Raw genomic sequence first — 22,263 nt, forward strand, 5'->3', positions numbered from 1 at the left:
AAAGCAATGAAAAAAATATCCTCGGGTGAAGATTAACAACAACAAAAAAGATAGCTATGTATTTATTTAAAATTTCATTTGTGTATTTCTGTACTGATATATTATGGGCATTATAAAATCACACAAAAATGGTCATTTTTAGTAGATAAAGTAAAAATAAATACAAATAGAAGTTCTCATCATTATGCTAGTTCCCTGGAGTGTGTCTTGCTTTGGAGATTACTCCAATTGGTCAAGGACCAGGAGAGTCCTCGGGTCACCATGCAGAGTGTCCAAAAAACAGCCAGGTCTATTTCACCAACTTTCAGAATAATTCCCTGTTCTCATATATATTCACAGCTATTAGCATGCCTCATGCTTGGGATGACTGCCTTTTCTTCATGTAGCCTCATTTTATCACTTTATAAGTTTTGATGGTATTAGCAAATTTGTAATAGTTTCTCCCTTCTCTGTTTCACAGTAGATCAAACATTAGCGTTAAATGGGCAGTTTCTGGTTTCTCCTTAAAATAGGATCTTAATTGTATTTAAAACTACCTTCCCCATGAGTGGTTTCTCAATAATAATGGCCAAAATGCTGAAAGGTTTCTGTCCTTCAAGAAGTAACAATCTAACTCTGGCTTCTTATAACCTCATACTGCATTCCAGGTAAGCGTCTGGCCTTTCTGACCCCAAGAGAGGCCAGCATAGGCTTCACCTGTCAACTTCAGTTGCCAATGTATTTGAGACTTCTTTATTTTTCCACTTAATCAAAAGTATACATACATACACACACACACACACACATATATGTATAACATTCAATATTATTTTGTATTACTTTCAGGTTATAGCAAAGCGGTTAGACAATCATATACTTTATAAAGTGTTTCCCCGTTATTTCCAGTACCCACCTGGCACATAGGTAGCTATTAGAATATTATTGACTATATTCCCTGTGCTGTACTCTGTAGCCGCAACTATTCTGTAATACCAATTTCTACTTCTCAATCTTTCACCTTTTCACCCCAGGCCCCCTCCCTTCTGGCAACCGTCAGTCTGTTCTCTGCACCTGAGTCTGCTTCACCCATGAATTATTTTTACCAATGTATTTGAGACTTCCAGTTAAATGTAATCAATATTTCTCAAAGCTTACCATGTACAAGATTCAGCAGTCAGTTTGAGCCTGATGTTCTAGTTTATGTTAGTATTGGGTTAGTGAAAGGCATTATTTATGTGAAAAAAAATGGCTAATATATAAGAACCAGCTCTTCAGATAATATTCTGATTTTTCATTTCATCTTCATATCCAGTCATCAATGAAAGGAAAATTAGCTTCTCTTGTCTATTATAGTGGTCTTCAAATGTCTTTTAGTAGCACTAGGTCTTTCCTCTAGGATTGTGCTTGGAACCATCATGTGTGATAGAGACGAGAATGTCCTGGTTAATTTAGAAGCAGGGGCCCCAGGTCCCGCCTATGGGCCTTCTCTTCCCCCCACTTTTGCTTCACTCTGTAGAACTCGGGGAAAGACGTGGGCGAGGGGATTGAAACACACGGACTAAAACCTCTGCTTTGCAAGAAACAGTACGAATGTGTGATGTTGAGAAGGCTCCTCTTTGCCTCTATTTGCCTGTTTTAAAGATGGAACCAGGAGAAAAAAGATGGCGGCGTAGGTAACAGCTGCACCCGCCGCCTCCCGCAACCACATCAAAATTACAAATAAAATACAGAACCACCATCACTCAGAGCCTCCTGAGATCTGGCTGCACAGAAGCCCCACAACCAGGGAGCTGAAGAAGCACCGAGAGCGGTAGGAGGGGCGCAGACGCGGGTGGACTGAGGCTGAATCGCGGCTGAACTGCGGAGACGCGGCCCCAGGCCCACACCCGGTGCGGCGGTTGAAACCCGGGAGGGAATCTCGGCAGCGTAGGTTTCCCGGAGGGGTGAGGGGTCCCAGCCCCACGGCAGGCCCCAGCCCAGGGCTCCAGGGCCAAGAAGAGACGCCCCCACAGCTTCAGGCTGTGAAACCCGCGGGGACTGTCCCCTGAGGGTCGCGGAGGCTGCGGGAGCCCCAGCAGCTCCTCTCAAAGGGCCCGGCACGGACTCACTCGGACGCTCCCTCTGAGCCCAGCGCCGGGCAGCAGCCTGAAAGGACCCGGGACACTCGGGGAGGAACTAACCTGCCTGAGATCCGGGCGAGAGGCGGAGGGCGGCTTCCTCCCAGGCAGAAGGGCTGGCAGAGGCCATGGCTCCTGTGGCGAGTCCTCCCCGCACACAGCCGGCAGGCAGGCGCCATGTTTGAATCGCCAGCACCTGACTCTCACCTTTGGCCCCGCCCCGTGATTCCCGGAGGCCCCGCCCTCCCCACCTGCAGGCTCATCCGGGCCATTTCCAGGGGCTTTTCTCTGCAAGTGGCCTCTCTAGCCTCATGCTTAGGACTTTCCTAAAATCTCTCAAACAAGCAGCAGCGGACCCCATATAGCTTGATAAGCGGCCCCAGGCCTGACACTAGCAGCAGCCTGCACTGGCTCATAGCTTGGCCTCTCCTGGACACCTCCAAGCCCAGCACAAGGAGCAGCCAACTACGGTTTGCTGTGTAGCTCATGCTGGGTGGCCCTGGGCAAGGCACTGGCACAGGCTGACTTTGTACCTCCCAGGAGGCCCCAGAGACAGTGCACATGGTGCTCAGACTCAGCCACACTGGATTACAACCCTACCACATCCACAAGTGACACTCAAGGGGCGCACTTGGTGAACACCAAAGCTCCACTGAAGTAAATCCTGCTCCCTAGGGGTGTCTCCAGCACAGGAGCTCTTTGGCTGTAGTTGCAGCTGGTCCTCACAGCCAGTTGGCAGGGGGGTCAATTCCTCCCAGTGATGCCAACAGCAACCAAGGCGCAACTACAACAGGACAGTGCACACAGCCCACACAGGGGAACACCTAGCAGGCCCAGCTCAGGTGACTGGGGAGGCTGAGCCACTGGACCCTACAGGACACCTTCTACACAAAACCACTCTACAAATTCCAGGAGACATAGCAGCTCTGCCTAATACATAGAAACAAACACCTGGAAGCAGCCAAAATGTGGAGGCAAAGAAACATGCCACAAAGGAAAAAACAGAAGAAATCTCTAGAAGAGGAACTAAATGAAATAGATCCAAGCAAGCTAAAAGACAGAGAGTTCGGAATAATGGTTATAAGAATGTTTAAGCAGGCTGTTAGGGAAATAACTGAGAAAACTGATAACATAATAAAGTACCAATTTGAAATGAAGGCTACAGGAACTGAAATGAAGAATAATTTACAGGGAATCAACAGTAGAATAGAGGACGCTGAGAATCAAATCAGCAATTTGGAACATGAGGAAACAAAAAACACCCAACCAGAAGAGCAAAAAGAAAAAAGAGCCCAGAAATATGAAAATAGTATAAGGAGCCTCTGGGACAACTTCAAGAAGCCCAACATTTGTATTATTGGGGTACCAGAAGGGGAAGAAAGAGGCCAAGGAATTAAAAACCTATTTGAAAAAATAATGACAGAAAACTTCCCCTACCTGGGGAAAGAAATTGACTTACAAGTCCAGGAAGCACAGAGGGTCCCAAACAAGAGGAACCCAAAGAGGCCCACAGCAAGACACATCATAATTAAAATGCCAAAGGTTAAAGACAAAGAGAGAATCTTAAAAGCAGCAAGAGAAAAGCAATTAGTTACCCACAAGGGAGCACCCATACGACTGTCAGCTGATTTCTCAACAGAAACTTTGCAGGCCAGAAGGGAGTGGCAAGAAATATTCAAAGTGATGAAAAACAGGGAACTACAACCAAGATTGCTCTACCCAGCAAAGCTGTCATTTAGAATTGAAGGTCAGATAAAGAGCTTCTCAGACAAGGAAAAGCTAAAGGAGTTCATCACCACCAGACCAGCACTACAGGAAATGTTGAAGGGTCTTCTTTAAGAAGAAGATAATGAACAAAAGAATCTGATGAACTAAATAGATCCAGAGACACTGACGCATGCAACAGATGGTCATATTTCAGAGGAACGAGGGAAGGGGGGTGGAGGGTGGGAAGAGATTAACCAAAGAAGTTATATGCATAACCCATGGACACAGTTAATAACGGGGTGAAGGCCTGGGAAGGGGGTGGGAGGAAAGTGGAGGGGATCAATTGGGGGGAAAAATGGGATACCTGTAATACTCTCAACAATAAAGATAAATTTAAAAAGTAAAAAAAAAAGAATTAAAGGAAAACATGAGAACACTGTGTCACCAGATAGAGAAAAATCAATAAAAAAAAATAAACTATTTTAAAAAAAAAAGATGGAACCAATAATATTTACTTCCTGGAATGATTATGAGCCTCGAATGAAAAGTTTGGCTCCTTGTTTTACTTCAGTCATTCTGTTCCAAACAAGCCCGACTTTCCTGAGCCAGAATGAGGGCAGTCATTACAACTGCTCGAAGCCCAAGCCAAGGCAGAGAGGTGAGAGGAATTTCTGCCCGAGGCTCCTTCTAGGCAGCAGCACCAATGGGTAAAAAACAGACCCCGAGCTCAGATGTGCAGCCTGAGATTTATGATCCGTACTGACTTCTTCCTGCAGTGAGAGAAGTCACAGGTCCGCGGTACCCCAGATGTTCTCCATAAGGTCTTGCTGACTAGTCCACTTTCTCCTAAACCTATTAATAACTTACTTTGTTTCTAACAACAAAATTGTATGTTTTTCTCTCCTCCCCTAACAGAACCCTTCTCCAGATTCCTCTTCCGATTAGCACTGTCCCCGCCCAATGAAAATGATTGTGACTATGCTTTGAAATTATTATCACAAACTGTTCACACGTTAGTTACTATGATTGTGTCTTTTATACAAGTTTCCAGACATTCTGCATATCACACCGCCTGATAATCATTAATCATGGGCTTAGAGCAGCTTTGTTTTTCCCTTTGTCTTCTTTCAAACCTCATCTGTGTCTCTATAGTCCTTGAAACTAAATCTAAGACAGACCTGTAGTTGCTGCCTCTGAATGGAGACCTTGCCTTTCATTGTCCTGTCCTTTTTTTTCTATACCAGCTAGTTTTGTTTTCCAAGAGGAGAGCCTAAATTCTACCCCAGATGTGCCACTGCCTGGGATTCTTTTTATTAACAGGCCACCTGCCTTTTGGAAACATCGGTCACAGGTGTGGAACGCCCCAGCCCTCCCCAGCCACGAGGGTGGTGGGCATTCAAGCCTGGATCCCTGCCATGGCCCCTCTCTCTTCTCCACCCCCACTGGTGGGTTTCAGAATCTGCACTGTTTTGAGAAGGGGATAGTGGTCAAGGTCCAGGCTGGGACTGTTTCTAGGGACAGCCAAGAGGAGGCAGAACCTGTGAACAGGCAGTGTAGGGAACTCGTGGCCAGAGCTGAGGGTCTCTCTTCCCCCTGGGGGGCCTCGGGCTGTGCAGCTGGGAGGTGCGGGCAAAGGGAAGCAAAGTGGCAGGCGGCTCACTGCTCAGGCTGACACTTCAGCCCCTACAGCATCAGAGGTGTTTGTCAAGAGCCCCACCCTTCTCTGGAAAAGGTGATTTATTGATGTGAAGGAAACACAAATGAAGGAGGTTGTTTCAGTGCAGAGACAATAGGAGACAGAGTTCTCTTTTAGGTAGTAAGTCTTATCAACAATGGCTTCCCCAAATGCCTCCAACCGTCTATCCATTAGGGCCAAGGGAGGTGCTTGGATTCTCCCTCCGAGGGGAAAGAGCTTTAATAAATCAGCAAGTGCATGGAGCATCTAAATTCAATCATTGTGAAGTGCAGATAAATCATTGCTGTCAATGCTGCCTTAGACTATTTATTCAAAGCAGTTAAATTCAGGCAGCAATACTCCCGTCCAGCAGCCAGACACACACAGCTCACAGCCCTGGCCACCGGGCCTGAATGTCTTCCCAGAATCGAGCCCTGTTCCTAGCTGTCTGTTAGGAAGTGGGGAAGGGGGAAGGAGGTTGAATTACAGCCTGAGAGATGACCCGTTCCGGTGACAGAGGGATCGTGGGAGCTCCAATGAATAATTCATTGTCCTGTCTGCTGTTTCGTGTCTGCAGCCGAGGGGGGGAGGAGATCAGGCTGGGGCATCTTACCCAGCTGCACAGCCGGGCGTCCAGCATGCGATCTGCGCTTGATTTGCTCACCAGCAACGTGAGGGCGTGAACAAGGGGCCGTGATCGTCGCTGGAAGTTTCATAGATTCAAGTTAAGCCAAGACTGGGAGGATATTTCCATCTCCTCTGCCAGATTGTTTCCGATAAAATGTGGGGTGTTTCTACCCCCTCCGTTCAACTCTAAAGAAGTTGCACATAAAACGCAAGTGTAGCCCTTATATTGATAAACATGCCAACGTGCAAATGGTTGGGTAGGTATTTGAATTATTGATTGTTAAATATTTCAGCGGAATTCCTCATCCATCAGCTCTCGTGAGAAGCCGGGGGACAGATTTACGACGCTGGAGTTTTTCTGGTTAGTTGGCAGCTGGCATCTCCATTAATTATGGCTCACACGGTAGGTTCGGCAGCGCTCGTGGCCGCACTTGGAGTCGGTGTCTCTGTTACTCCTTTTACAAGAGCTGCGGAAACAAAAAGCAAAAGTGACCCGCGGTCTCTGAATCACTGCCGCCACTTGCAGAGGCGCAGGTGGGTCTGATTGTATGTCTTGCTTTCACATAGTTGACAGAGCAAGATTTTCAGAGGCAGACGGACCTGGATTTCATTTCTAGCTCCCTTACTTTCTGATTCTTGAACTTGAACCATTTACTTCATTCCTTTAAATCTCAAATTCTTTACCTAAATAAAAGGGAATAATAATTAACTGGATAGAAATATAAGTATATCCATGTATACACACATGTGTGTGTATAGATAGATAGCTGATAAAGTGTGTATTGTGCCTATCAAATAATATTAAACAGCCACAATTCTTAGGCGATAAAAATTAACCTAATAAAAATTAACTCCATGAAGGGAGAAATTTTAGTCTGTTTTGTTCACTGTTGTTCCCCGTTGCCTAGAACAGAGCCAGATACAGAGAAGAAGCTCAATAAATACTTGTTGAAGTAATAAATGAGCACATACTACATTCCAGACACTGTGCATTATGTCACTTAATCTTAGAACAGCCCTGTAAGCCAGGTATTACCATTTTTTTAGATAAGACCACAAAGGGTCCAATGGGTTAACTAACTTTCTCAGTGTCACCCGGCTTGTAAGGTGCTCAATGAGTGTTAGTTTCCATCCCCTCCTCTCCAGTTCCCACAAATGAAGGCTCGAAATTGAGCAACTCTCCCAAACCAGCGGAGGCTGCAGGAGAGAAGATGGGTGTTGATTTGTCACGTTCATGGGAACTCTGAAGATAGAACTGAGGTGAGAGCATAGAAAAGAAAGTCTTCCTTCCTTTTCTTGGCTAAGTCTGTGGCCAAAATACCAGTATTGTCCTCTCTTTCCTGAAGGAAAGCACTCCGCTGGTGGGGAGAGGTGAGGACCTTCTCTTGGACAATTCTGTTTGCCAACCAGATCCATGAGAAAGACCTGCGAGGACCTACTGTTGCTTCTAATAGATATTGGGATGGTGTGTATGTGAGCCTGTTGTGGGGGGGACTTGGCATGGGAACCCTGAAGGCAAGGACTGGACTTTGTCTGCCATTGTATCCTGGCTCGGCACAATGTCCAGCACATAGCAGGCACTCAACAATTCTTATTGAGTAAGTGGGTTCTGGCCCTGGCCCCAGGCCCCAGGCAGTAGAGTTACTCGGAATGAAGTGCTCACTGTGAGCCAGCATTGTGCTGATATACCTCTGAGATATTACCAGCCCCATTTTACAGATGAGGAAACTGAGGGTCCGGGAATTAAAGTAACACTCCCATGGTTATGTGGCTGGTGGGTAGTATCGCTGGGGTTGAAACCTTAACTCAGACTCTAGCTCACGCTCTTGGCAACAACTAAACTGCCTCAAACACGGCTGCCTTTTGGTGCTCCAGCTCCTCCTAGTCCAGGGTTCTTGAGCTCAGCACCACCGACACTTTGGGCCAGATGATTCTTTACCATGGAGAACTGTCCCGTACATTGTAGGGTATTTAGTAGCATCCTTGGCCTCCACTCACTGGAGCCACTGAACCCCACTCTCAACAGAAATGTCTCCAGACATTGTCATGTCCCATGGAGGGGACGACGTCTCCCTGTGTTGGAATGACTGTAACCCTCCTGATTTCCCCAACCCTCCATGACAGAGTGGAGACGCCAGTCCTTTGGGACATTAAGCTTCATGTACACTGTTGCCTCCTGGACACGTGCATTTGAATGTCTGACTGACTCTCAGCCCTAAACCTGAGCTCACCACCCTCCCCTGGCTCACACGCTCACCCTTCTGTATTCCCAGCCTCTGTAAATGTCACCACCGTCTACCAGTTGCCCAAGACGGATATCCAAGTCAAATTTATTCTTTCATTTCTTTGCCATCAACAACCAATCAACCCCAAGCCCTATCTGTTTTATCTCTTTTGTAGTTCTTAAATGTCACTTTCCCGCTGATTCCACTGCCACCCTCCACTGTTTCTCACCCAGCCTCCTGATGGGTCTTCTGAGTCCCTATTTTGCAGATTTCCCTGCACCTCTGAATCTATTCTCCACAGCATAGCCCGAGAGTGTTCCTTCTCAAATACAGCTCTAATCACACCTTATGCAGCTGATAGCCTCCGGTGACACCCATCTCCTCAGGACGAGGCTACGTTCCTAGCATGGTTTGGGAGATCCTTGGTGATCCCCCCTCCGCCTCCCCCAAGCTCACCCCTTCCCTTTGCCCTCTGCCCCTCCTGCTCTGGCCGCAGGGAACTCTTCCAATAACCCGGCTTCCCACGGGCTAAGGGGCAGGAGAGGCGGCAGGACACCCTGTTTTCTTCACCACCTCTTCTGGCACGCCTCCTCACAGCTCGTTTAGGAGAAGGGAGGGCAGTCATTCAAGTAAAGACTAAGAAAGGACAGACTCGTTTAGCCTAACGCAGCACAGGAGATAAGCTAAGAGGAGCCCGGTTCCATAAAGTGAATAGTATTATACACATAAAGGGTTCCAAGTAAAAATCAGTTTTAAGAACAACAAGTTCAGCAAGTTACAGTAATGAGCACCACTTACTGAGCACTTGCTATGTGCCAGACACTGTTCGAGGTGCTTCACATATATTAACTTGTTTCATTCTCACAACAACCTTGTGACATATGAACCATTTATTAAGTCGGTTTTTTAGATGAGGAAACTAAGGCACTAAGAGTTTACAGAACTTGTGTCAGTTTACAGAGCTGCTAAGTGACAGAGCTGGGTTTTGAAGCCCTGCATCTGGGTCCAACAGAACTTCCTGTGATGCAGGAAATACACTGTATCTCTACTGTCCAAATGGCAGACCCTGGCATATGGCCATTGAGTATTTGGAATATGACTAGGGGGACTGTGAAACTGAATTTTTAATTTTATGTAAATTTAATTATTTAAATTTAAATACCACTATGGGGTTAGTAGTAACTGTATTGGACTATACAGGTCTAGACTTTGTGCTCCTAACCACTACACCACCTTATGAAAGTTGAATAGGTTACTTTTCTGCGGGACTTCTCAGAGCCTTTATGCATTAATGAGTATTATGACCAACAAGGAGGAATACAATCACAGAAAAGTTTTTCCACAGGCCATCTTGAGGGACAAGAGTTCCACAGAATACAGACACCGAGGGTATGTGTCAGTCAGCATCTGTTCTCTGGAGATGACAGATGACCTCTGCCCTCTCAAGGGAATGTCTGGGGGACTGATATACGTAGCCGGAGCTGATGCCTGTCCATGCTGTGTCACAGAGGCTGTCAGGTCCCCAGGTGCTTTCCTGAAACTTCTACCATGGGAATCAGTCTTCTTGCATAGAAACAAAAGCATTTCCTCCCAAAAGCACAGAAGTGGTAAGAGATAAACCTTATCCCATGAACACATCATTATTTTAACACAGAATGGATGAATTAATTTAAATTAATTAAGACGTATACTTTACAAATTACAAAGCACCTTAACTTATACCCATGCCACTCAAAGTGTGGTCCCCACCAGCAGCAGCAGTTCGACCCAGAAACTAGTCGGAAGTGTGAAGTCATCAGCCTGTTCCTACTGAATCAAGCTTGGGGCGGGGCCCAGCACTCTGTGTGTTAACAAGGCCTCCAGGTGGCTCTGATGCACATTCAAGTTTGAGATTATTTACTGTATTTGTCTAATTAAATCTTTAGAACTGAAGAAAGAGAGGCCCAGGGAATTCAAATAACATGCTCAAAGTTACACAGCTGGAAAAGTACTGAGCTGGAACCAGAACCCAGCTCTCAACCAGCAGATTCAAATCTGCCCGGAGGTCTTCCAGATATCCTGGGGAGAGTTCCAGCTCCTGGCTGGCCCTCTTCTCTGCACTGGCCCAGGATTCAGAGTCGGTGGTGGCCACGGTGTGGAAGAGCCAGCGACATGCTCCTTTGCACGCTTTCCTTTCTACCCCCACCTCTCTACCTCACCTCCTGCCTTTATCTGGTTCAGCAAGTACACAGTCAGCAGCATTTTCCATCTCCCCTCTCCCTCCCATCCCATCATCCTCCCTCACCCTCCCTCCTTAAGGCTTTTATACCTCCCTGCTCTCCCATTTGGGAAAGTAGAAATTTAATAGGCATAATGGGGGTGGGTGAATGGTATTCCATGATTAGGAAATGCTGGATTAAACAAAGTAGATTTTTTTTTAATGTTTTTATTGATTTTAAAGAACGAGGAAGAGGAAGAGAGAGAGGCATAGATAGGCTGTCTCTTGCACACACCCCACTGGGGATCGAGCCCACAACCAGGGCATGTGCCCTGACCTAGAATCAAACCTGCAACCTCTCAGTGCAACCAACAAAGCCACACTGGCCAGGGCCAAAGTCGATTTCTTTATTGCAGGTCTTTTCAGAGCATTGACTATGTGAGTATGTGAAGGTGTAGCACACAGCATTCATGAACTCACATGACCACAGAACCTTTTTATTCAAAGAGCATTTTAGGGCACTAGGATTCTTCAGGGGATGAATCTGTTCCCCATGGAAAGCAGAGCATGAATCCTAAGTGGACAGGACATGAGACAAATTTTGAGGGTCATGCATGGTTAAAGATGGAGGAAGTTCCAGAACACAGAATTCCTGTGCCACCAATCTTTGCCACCTCCAGCCCATCCTCAAGTCTAGCCCTATCAGAGGTTTTTCTGAAGTGCCAGTGAACAGAGAAGAGAAATGCTAGGGAAATATTAGTGCTTGGGTTGGGGCCCAGCACTGAGGACCCCACGCCACTGCAGTTGTGGATCATGGGTAGGTAGGGCGAGGGATCCCAGGTGAGGGTACAGGATCGCTGAGTCAGGGAGCGGGTGGGGGGTGGGGGGTGGGGGGGGGATATTCTGAAGGCTCAGGGCAAGAGTGTTCTGTCAACTCTGTGATTATTTCAGTGTCTGACAACCAATGCAGCTATTCTGCACATGCCGGCTAAGCATTAACCCTGAATTCAGGAGCAGGTTCCAGGAAATCTGTGTCCCTTCAAGATTGTATCATACAAATAAAACAGCATATATAACTTGTGGGGAAATGATAAAGTGCAAAGTATTGTTTTCCACACGAAATCGACTACAGACATTATTAAGTACAAGTTATGCTTCTACAGTTCTGTAATGTCAATATCTCAAACTCTGGTTGAAGATAAGCTGTCTTTCATTTTAGGTATCTGCTGCTTCTGCTTGGTTGACTCAAAACCCAGGCCTTTCTATAAGAGTGGTCACCCGGTTCGGGCAGAGGCCCCTGGCTCGGCTGGTTGCCCATAATAGGGCAGAGAACACTTTAGACCACAAAAACCTTCATGCTCGTTCTGGTTCTGCCACTTACAAGCTGTATGGCCTTGAGAAAGTTACATACCTTCTCGGCCTCTCCCTTTCCTCATTTGGAAAATGGGGCTCATCAAAGATAATATGCATGAAAGCAACTGATGTAATACATGGTACAGAACATGCTTTCAATAAATGTGGCAAGAAATAAAAGATCACTTCTAAGACTTGGAAAACCAAAAAGGCCAACGAACTAATTAACTAAAAAAACCACACGCACACACTCATACCAGCTCATTCTGGACCACGGGCCTCTTTTGAGAAGTAAACTGCTGGTTTGGACTTGGATGTGGCAAGGAATCTGAGATGAACTGCCTCCCCAACTCTGCACCCTTGCCTTTGGTTAAGGAAAAGCAGATGTACAGGAAAGGAGGTACCAATCTGAATGACAAAGCTTGGGCTGGAAGAAAGCATACATAATCCTCCTCCTGAGTAACTGCCAGAATGGAGTGTGCAGGAGGTTACCACACCCATGAGGGAGGGGAAAACAGCTGTGTGCCCTCACCCGCTACAGGTTGTGTGGTGTGGTTTTCAGCCTATGACTCATTGGTCATTGAAAATGTCTGCATCAGCACCACTGATATACTTTCCCATCCTCACCTGATGATATTTCATATCCTATCAGTGACCCTGCAGAGCTCTCAGCTCAGTGGCCCCTCTACACTAAGGAGGTGGTAGCCTTCGAGCTCTGCTTTCTGGTAGTGCGACCCCCTTTCTGGTTCTTCTCAGATTCATGAACTATCTGATCAAAGGATTCTCATGTTTAATCCTTTCATTCCTCAGTAGGAAACTTCAGAGAGTATGTTCCTTATTTAATGCCCCACAGTATATTAGTATCATGTATCAGTTAGCTTTCACTAAGTAACCAACCACCCCAAAACTTAGTGGCAACGACCATATATTTAGTTCATTGTTCTGTAGATGAGTATTTTGTGTTGGGCTCCTGGGGTCTCTACTGGGCTCACTCATGCAGTGCAATTAGAGGCAGTCGGCTAGGGGTTGGCTGGCCTCTGGTGGCCTTAGTTAAGATGGCTCATCCCTGCTTCACATACTCTGTCATCCTCCAGCACATTAGTCCAAGCCTATGTTCATGGCAGCTACGCAGGATTCCGTGAGAGTAGAAGTACTCAAGACCTCCTAGGTCTCGATTCAACACTTTCCTTGCATCCTATTGGTCAAAGCAAGTGACAAAGCCAGCACAGACTCAAGAGGCGGGAAAACAGTCTCTATATCTTGATGGGAGGAGCTTCAAAAGGACAGGTTATAAGAGTGGAAATAATGGAACTTTTTGCAAGCTATCAAACCTTAAGTCTATCCAGGAACTCTCCCCTAAGTCTTCTGAGTTTGAGGTATAATAGATATTTGTTGTTTTGTCCACCGAGGATCTATTTCCTAGGTGGGCAAATTGACAGAGGACTGCTTCTGTTAATTGTACTACAATTTTACTCTGAATCCAGTTTTAGTAGAACTTTTGATCAAAGATTCCATCCAACCTGGCCAAGAGGTGAGTATGCAACTCAGTTGACCCATATAGGTCTCTCTACCTGGAATTTGAACAGTAAATGAAAGAGCCTGGCAAAGGGACATTATGGCTCCAGAAAAACTCTCCATTTGTTCCTTGCTCAAGACTGACTGTTTAGCTTTACTCCAATACTGTGCAGTGGCTTCTATAGTGAATGCTTTGATGTACTATCCAGACACCCTCTCAGGGCTGAGGCACTCATTTCCTCAGCTGCTGTAAGCACTGCCTCCTGATGGCCACAGAGAAGTCCCGTCCCAAGAATTGCCTTTGCTCATAAGTGCTACCTCACTCAAGGTTATGCACTCTCCCCGGGGTGGCCTCCCTCAAGACAACTCTAAAAGGCCATCACTGTGGGATCAAGTTCAACTTCTCCTTCTGCCCAGTCCTGCTTCCCTCACTCCCTCATGGACTTTGTTGTCAAGAGCACTTTCCAGTGAATGTCTTACAGGAAAATCTCGATCTGAGAGACAGTTTCCTGGGAGCTCAACTTAAGGTATCTTACAGCCCTTCATTAATTTCTTTTTTGTCTAGGTGAGTCAGTCAGTTTCTGCTGCTTACAATCAAAAGCTGTTCTGTAATATTGTAGTTCAGGATCCTTTTCATTGCACTATTTATTGCCTACTCTTTGACCCCTTGAAATAACCCTGCAATGTATCATTATTCCTGTTGTACAGTGTAGGTAACTTTAACTCAAGGACCTTAAATGAATTGTCCAAGGTGAATAGCTGATAAGCAGAGTAGTTAAGAAAATTAACTTAGGAACCAGACTGCAGGGGTATGATTCCTGCCTCCATCACTTACTACCTATGTCACCTTGGACGTGTTACTTAATTCCTCTGTGCCTCAGATTCCTCCTCTGTAAAATGAGGATAATAACCATGCCTATCTCATTGGGGTTGCTGTGAGCATTAAATGAGTTAATATATGTAAAATGTTGAGACTAATGTCTGACAAACAGTAAGCCCTACATAGGTGTTTGCTATTATTGTTGTTAATATTGATTTTTTTTTTTTAAACAAAAGAGCCAGTTGTTTTTTACCAGCAAAACGAGCTTTTTTGAGAAAGCAGAGGAATCAAAATCCAGGACGAGCAAACTATGGCGAACCGTGGGTAAGTCTGAAAGACGGGAGAGGGGTTGCTTTTTATAAGGGAAAAGGAGAAGTTGGGGGGGTTGGTCTTGAAGAGTTCTGGGTGGTCACAGCCTCTCATTGGCCGAGTGTGGCAGTTCTTGTTGGCTGGACGGTAGCCAATAGTCCAGACCTGAAGACAACTCTTGCTGGGCAAAAAGTAACTCTTCCTTCCTCCTGTTTGGGGCCTGGCTGGCAGTGTGTGGGAGCTCCCCCTTCAGGGCCTCCTGGCTCCATTTTAAATGAGGTTTCCTTTCTTTTTGACCGGATTCGTGGCTGTGTGAAAATAATGCTGATGTTTCTGGTTGCAAGGCGGGCGCTGGGCCTCCCGGCTTTCCCACAGAGGACCCCCCGCAGCCTCTCCCCACGCGCCCTGCTCCCAGGACGCCAGGGCCTGGGCGGTGCAGGTCTCCAGTGAAAGGGGGCGGCCGCCAGCTCTGCTCGCAGGCCCCTCTTTGATGGCCTTCACATCTTTCTTTGTTGCAGGCTTGATATACTCTGTCCTGCCTACTCACTGGTTCTGCTGTAAGTAATTGTCATCTTGGAGCAACCTGAAAGGCACTCGCATTTGGGGAGTCCTGCCCTGATGGGGTGTAATCTGTTAAAGTATATTTATGCACAATAGACCCCCAGAGTAAATGGGCCCACTGTGCTACCCAAGGGGCTGCTTTAATTATTGGGCTCATTCTCCGGGCCATTCTTAACCTCAGGCCTCCTGCCTCTGTTATCTACGCATCTTGTGATGGGGTGTAAACATAAAAATCAGTAAATTACAAGTTTTCAAGGATGGAGGCCAAAAAACCGTAACCTGGTTACTGGGCACCAAAGCCAGGTTCCTCTTAGAAACCTTAATCCTGGAACAAGAAGTCTGGGCAGTGGGACGTGTCCTTGTGACGGGGCGCACGCTGTTCTGAAATTAAAAGAATGTAGATTGGGCTGAAAACCTGGGACCTTGTCATTACAAGGGATGAATGGCTGTTGGTGAAAACAGAAGCATTCCTGGTGCTTAAGCAACTTCTGTTTAGAGATCACAATCCCAGGGCGAAGAGGAACAACGAATGTTCGAATGTTCGCTGAGCCTCCCAGAGGGTGCTGAGCATACAAAGAGAAGGGGCCGAGTCCTTGCCATCCTTCCAGGAAGGGAAGTGGGAAGACACCCAAGAAGAGCATCTTTCCAGGGGAGGTGGGGAGCTATGAGGGAGCATAGGGAAGGCCATCTAAAGCCAGCTTGAGGCAGAAGAAGTGGGCTTCCCGGAGCTGAAGGTTCTCAAGGCGAGGGTGAGGGGAGAGCAGGTGCAGAGGAGCAACGGGGATAGAGGAGGGAGCTCTCCCACTGTTAGCAGTGCATGCACAGCCTTGGGAACTGTGCACAGCTCTTCAACCCATTTCCCCCAGCTCCACCCCTACTCTCCTACCAGTGAGTGAGGTCAGGCTCTCACCATTTCTCAGCTGGAATGCTGCAGCGGTCCTCTTGCAGCTCCTGCTGGCTCCTGCCACCTCCCGTAGCCTTCTTCACCATCGCCATTGCCCTCCCAAGTCCATCATCTCCTGACTAATCTCATTCTTACTACCCTCTCAGAACCCTTCAAAGGGGCCTCCTCATTAGACTAAAATCTAATCTATTTAGCATGAGAGCCAGCACCCTGTGTGAGCTAACCCTGGTCTCTCTGGGGAGCTTCGCCTCCCACTCCCACTCCTCTCCTATCTTGTGTTCTAATGACACAAAACTAAAATTTGAGTGCCATCTGAGTGCAAGGCACTGTACTGAATGCTTTTGCTTTATATATTATGTCATTTACTCCTCAGAGTACCCAGGTAAGACAGAGCAACAGTCTCATTTTACAGATGGGTCTAAAAGTTAAGCCAATTTGACCCCAACATGCATGCTACTCCTAGGGCTATAGTTTGGGTTAAATTTGCTTATGTTAAGACTTTAAAGTTAACGATTAAGAAACCCCGGAGAAATAAAATCATATGTTAGTTATAAAAATAGAAAGATAAATATTATTTACAATCATTAAACTAATAATCCATTTATTTAAATCACCTTAAAGGCATGGAATTGACACCTGGTACTATGCTCAGGACCCTGACCATCTGTCTGACCTGATTTCTTAACAGTCCCCTCCTACTCACTGTGCTTCAGCCACACTAGCCTCTGTTCTCTGAATGAGCCGGGTGTACTCCAGTTGTAAGATTTTTGTATTATTAGTTGTTCCTCTGTCTGGAAGTGCTTGTCATCAAGTTTTTTCATCACTCATTTTCTCAGTTCACTGAGATCTTTGCTCAGCTCTCACCTGCTCAGAGAAAACTTTGCTGACCACACTCTACGTATCACCATGACACTCAGTTTCTCTTTCCTGTTACCCTTATTCATAGCCTTACCACTATGTGACATCATATTAGAGATTTATTTGCTTGTTTATTTGTTACTTGTCATTCTTAGTTCATAAAGTTCAATGATGGTGGGACCTATGTCTCAAAACCTAGAATAGTATCTGAAAATTAATAGATGTGCAATTAATAGTGGTTGAATGAGTGGAAGAGTAGCTCCCAGTACTCCAAGCCCTGACTGTGAGCTGACTGAAAGTGTTTCAGTAACTAAAACACATGGGGCCATGCAGAAGGTGGCTTGGATAATTGGTGAGCAATGAAACAACAGGAGAGGTATGCAGGCAAAGTTGATGGTAGTCAATCAGTAGTGCTTAGGAAAGAGGAAGTCCTATGGGGGCCACACCATGAGATTTGATGGAAGTTTCATCAGTTATTGAGATGAATACCTTGTTATTTCAGATACCTGGCACAGAGTAGACACTCAACAAATGCTTCAAGTAGGAGTGAATCCTAGCATTTCATAGTTACCGCAGCCTGATGCCAACTGGTTGTACTCAAGTTCTGAGAGTTAAGTTGGTCAATGGTTTTACAAGTTGTTATTTCCTAAGTATGTACTTATTTCAATCCTATGCTTGGAGTGGCAGCCTGAGCAGTCTAATATCTGGTGCCTTTACTGGATAGAAACTTTCTTGTAACTCTTCAAGCATGGCTCAGATCCAGCCTGTGGAGTCTGGGAAGCTGAGGACTGAATAACTATTCCAAAGACCTTCTCAGTAGGAGTGGTTAGTGTTTTGGCAAGATCCTTCACTTGTTGGAGATCCTTCACTATGGAAACCACTTTACTTTTCAGGGTGGCTTGGAATGGCCGGATGATCAGGGGGCAATTCTGTAGCAATGTTGTTCAGTCTACAGGTTTGCAATGGTTCATGGTGGATGTCAAGCCACTTCACTGGAGTGGTTTGTGAAATCAATGTAACAAGTCACATACAGCTTTTTAAAATGAAATATAGTAGAGTAGAAACTTAAACTGGCAACCTAGAATCAGAATATATTTCAAAAACAAAGGCAAAATAAAGGCATTTTTAGACAGCAGATGCACACTAAAGAAAATGCTAATAATGTTTTTCAGACAGAAGAAAAATGATCCCACACAGAAGCACAGAGATGCAGGAAGGAAAGAAGAGCAACAGAAAAGATAAATTTTAGAGAAAATTAAATTAATGCTGACTGTATAAATAATAACAATACTGTCTTATGGGGTATAAAACACATAGAAATTAAAATATGTGATGACAAAGCACAAAAGTTTGTAAGGGCATTAAATAAAGTCAAGATGTTCTAAGCTTCTTGCATTTTTTGGTATTAGATTATGTTATAGTTTATGTAATAATATGTAATATATTATATCATATCATTATACTTATGTCAGATTTTCAAAATCAAGTATGCATATTGTAATATTTAGGATAAACATTAAAGCAATAATAACAGAATGTGTAAGAAACAAGATCATAGAGGAGAAAATAAAACAATAACAAAATTTTAACCCAAAAGAAGAAAAGAATGGAAAGAAAAAGCAACATAGAAAAAGTGGAACAGAAAACAAATAGCACAATAATAGATTTCAACCCAGATAAATTAGCCATTGCATTAAATTTAAATGGACTAAATATTCTAATTAAAATACACAGGCAGGCCCGGCCTGGCGTGGCTCAGCGGTTGAGCGTCGACCTAGGATCCAGGAGATTGGGGTTCAATTTGGGGTTCGATTCCCGGTCAGGGCACATGCCTGGGGTGCAGGCTCGATCAATGACTCTCATCATTGATGTTTCTATCTCTCTCTCTCCCCCTCCTTTCCTCTCTCTGAAAATCAATAAAGATATATTTAAAAAAAAAAAAATACACAGGCAGGATAAATCAAACAAAATTCCAATTAAAATACAAAGACTAGGTAAAACAAAGAAAATACTATATGCTGCTTATAAGAGATACATGTAAATGTAAGCCTATCGAAGTGTTGAAAATAAAAGTGTGAAAAAAGAAATGCAATGCAAACCTAATAAAAATAAACAGGGTGTAGATATACCACCATCGGACAAAATAGATTTTAAGGCAAAATGTATTACTGGAGATGAAGAGTGATATTTCATAATAATAAAAGGGTCATTCTTCCAGGAAAACATAAAAGTTCAATTTTTTGTTCCTAATAACATACTTGCAATATATCCAAAGCAAAATTTGACACATACGAAAAAAGAGAAATAGACAAATGCAGAATCAAAATGAGAGATTTTTTTAAATAAAAGATTTATTGAGATACTATTAATATGTCATAAAATACAACCATCACCACTCTCTAATTTTAGAATATTTTTATCTCCTTAAAAAAACAAACACACATTGCCTGGCCGGGCGTGGCTCAGCGGTTGAGCGTCGACCTGGGATCCAGGCGATCGGGGTTCGATTCCCGGTCAGGGCACATGCCCAGGTTGTGGGCTCGACCAATGACCCTCTCATCATTGATGTTTCTATCTCTCTCTCTCTCTCCTTTCCTCTCTCTGAAATCAGTAGAGATATATTTTAAAAACAAAAAACAAACAAACACATTAACATTCACTGCCTTTCCCCCTCTCTGCCAAGTTCCTGACAACCATTAAAATTTACCTCTTTCCCTATGGATTTGCCAATTCTGGCAATTTCTTCATATAAAAAGAATCATGCAACATGTTGATTTTATGTCTGCCTTCTTTTATTCAGCATGTTTTCAATGTTCATTCAGGATATAGCATGTACCAGTACTTCATTCCTGTTTATGGTCAAATAATATTCCATTGCAAGGGCATACCACATTTTATTTATTCATCAGCTAATGAACATTTCAGTCCTTTCCAATTTTGGCTTTATGAATATGCTCTTAGGACAATTTCTACGCAAGTTTTTGTGTGGACATATGCTTTCAATTATCTTGAAAATACACACACACATACACGCACGCACACACACATATACACACACACCTAGGATTGGAATTGCTGGGTCAAATGGTAACTATTTAACTTTTGAAGACTTGCTAAACTGTTTTCCAAAGTGGTTACCTTATTTTGCATTTCCATCAGCAATACATGAGGCTTCCAACTTCTTCACACTTTGGACAACACTTGCTATTATCTGGGGCTTTGTTTATTTGTTTGTTTTTATTTTTGCACTTTAGCTATTCTAGTGGGTGTGAAGTAGTACCTCATTGTGGTTTTAATTTGCATTTCCCTAAGGACTAGTAATGTTGAGTATTTTTTTCATGTTCTCGGTGGCCATTTGTTTACCCTCTTTGAAAAAATGACTTTTCAAATCTGTTGCCTATTTTTTAAGAGCTTTATTGAGATAAATTTACATAACATGCCATTGATTCACTTAAGTGTAAAATTCAATACTTTTGCTGCATTTGATCATTACTTTTTAAAACTGTGGTAAGATATTTAAAACATGAAATTTACCATTTTACCAATTTTGAAATGTGCGATTCAGTGGCATTAATTGCATGTACAATGTTGTGCACCCATCCCCTCTATCAATTTCCAAAACTTTTAGCATTCCATATAGAAACTCTGTAGCCATTAAGCAGTAAACCCACATTCCCTCCCCACTCCTCCACCCTCCAGCCCCTGGTAACCTCTAGTCTACCTTTAGGCCCTCTGAGCATTCCTATTCTATAGAGCTCAGATCAGTGGAATCATACAATATTTGCCCTTCTCTGTCTGGCTTATATCTCTTGGCATATGTTTTTAAGGCTCATCCATGTTGCAACATGTATCAGAACTTCATTTCTTTTTAGGGCTGAACTATATTTCACTGTATGACATTTTGTCTACCATTCATTGGTTGGTAGACGCTTGTGTTGCTTCCACCTTTTGGCTGCTGTGAATAGTGCTGCGAGGAATATTGGCACACAAGGGCATGTTAGAGTCCCTGCTTGCAATGCCTTTGGGTATATACCTAGGCGAGGATTGCCAAAGGCGATTCTAAACATAGAATTACCCAGCAATTCCTTTTTGAGGAATTGTTTTCCATAGGGGCTGCACCATTTTACATTCCTACCAACAGTATGTGGGGCTCTCAATTTTCTTACATCTTCACCCTTAACAATACTTGCCGTGTGTGTGTGTGTGTGTGTGTGTGTGTTTGATAGCCATTCTAATAGTTGTGAAGTGGTATCTTGTGTTTTATTAATTTACATTTCCCTAATAACTAACGATGTTGAGCATCTTTCCAGGTGTTTGTTGACCATTTGTAAATTTTCTTTGAGGAAATGTCTATTTAAATATTTTGCTCATTTAAAAAGTGAGTTATATGTCTTTTTATTATTATAAGGGACATATGAACAAATGCTCAACATCCTACTCATCAGAGAGATGCAAATTAAAACCACAATGAGGTATCACTTCACACCTGCCAGAATGGCTCCATCAACAAATCAACAAACAAGTGCTGGCGAGGGTGTAGAGAAAGGGGAGCCCGGGAACACTGCTGGTGGGAGTGCAGACTGGGGCAGCCACTGTGGAAAACAGTGCAGAGTGTCCTCAAAAAACTAGAAATGGAACTGCCATTTGATCCAGTGACCCCACTTCTAGGTATATATCCTAAGAAACCCTAAATACCAATCAGAAAGAATTTATGCACCCTTATGTTCATAGCAGCAATATTTACAATAGTTATTATTGAATTTAAAGAGTTCTTTATACATTCTAGATACAAGTTCCCTATCACGTATGTGGTTTTCAATTTCACTTTTGTGATGCTGTCCTTCATACACGTAACTTTTTTATTTTGATGAATCTATTTAAAAATCTATTTAACTTTGGCTTAGCTTTTTTTTTTTTTTATCACTTATACTTTTGTTATATCTACAAAACCATTGCCTAATCCAAAGTCACAAATATTTACTTCTGTTTTCTTCTAAGAGTGTTTTAGTTTCAGCTTCTACATTTAGGTCTATAAAGCATTTGGATTTAATTTTTGTATATGATGTGGAATAAGGGTCCAACTTCATTCTTTTGCTGGATATCCAGTTGTCAAAACACCATTTGTTGAAAAGACTATTCTTTCCCCATCGAATGGTCTTGGCCCCCTTGTTGAAGATTAATGGACTATACATGTCGTTTATTTCTGGACTTCCAATTCTATTCCACTAATTTATACACCTATCTTTTTGCCAATACCACACTGTTTTAATTTAGTTCTGTAGTAAGTTTTGAAATAGGAAAGTATGAGTAGTCCTCCAACTTTGTTCTTTCTCAAGATTGTTTTAGCTATTTGAGGTCCTTACATGTCTATGTGAATTTTAGGATTAATGGATTGATTTCGGGGGGGAGGGGGGGA

The sequence above is a fragment of the Miniopterus natalensis genome, chromosome 9, assembly GCF_054644295.1.
Source record: "Miniopterus natalensis isolate mMinNat1 chromosome 9, mMinNat1.hap1, whole genome shotgun sequence".
NCBI classification, from domain to species: domain Eukaryota; kingdom Metazoa; phylum Chordata; class Mammalia; order Chiroptera; family Miniopteridae; genus Miniopterus; species Miniopterus natalensis.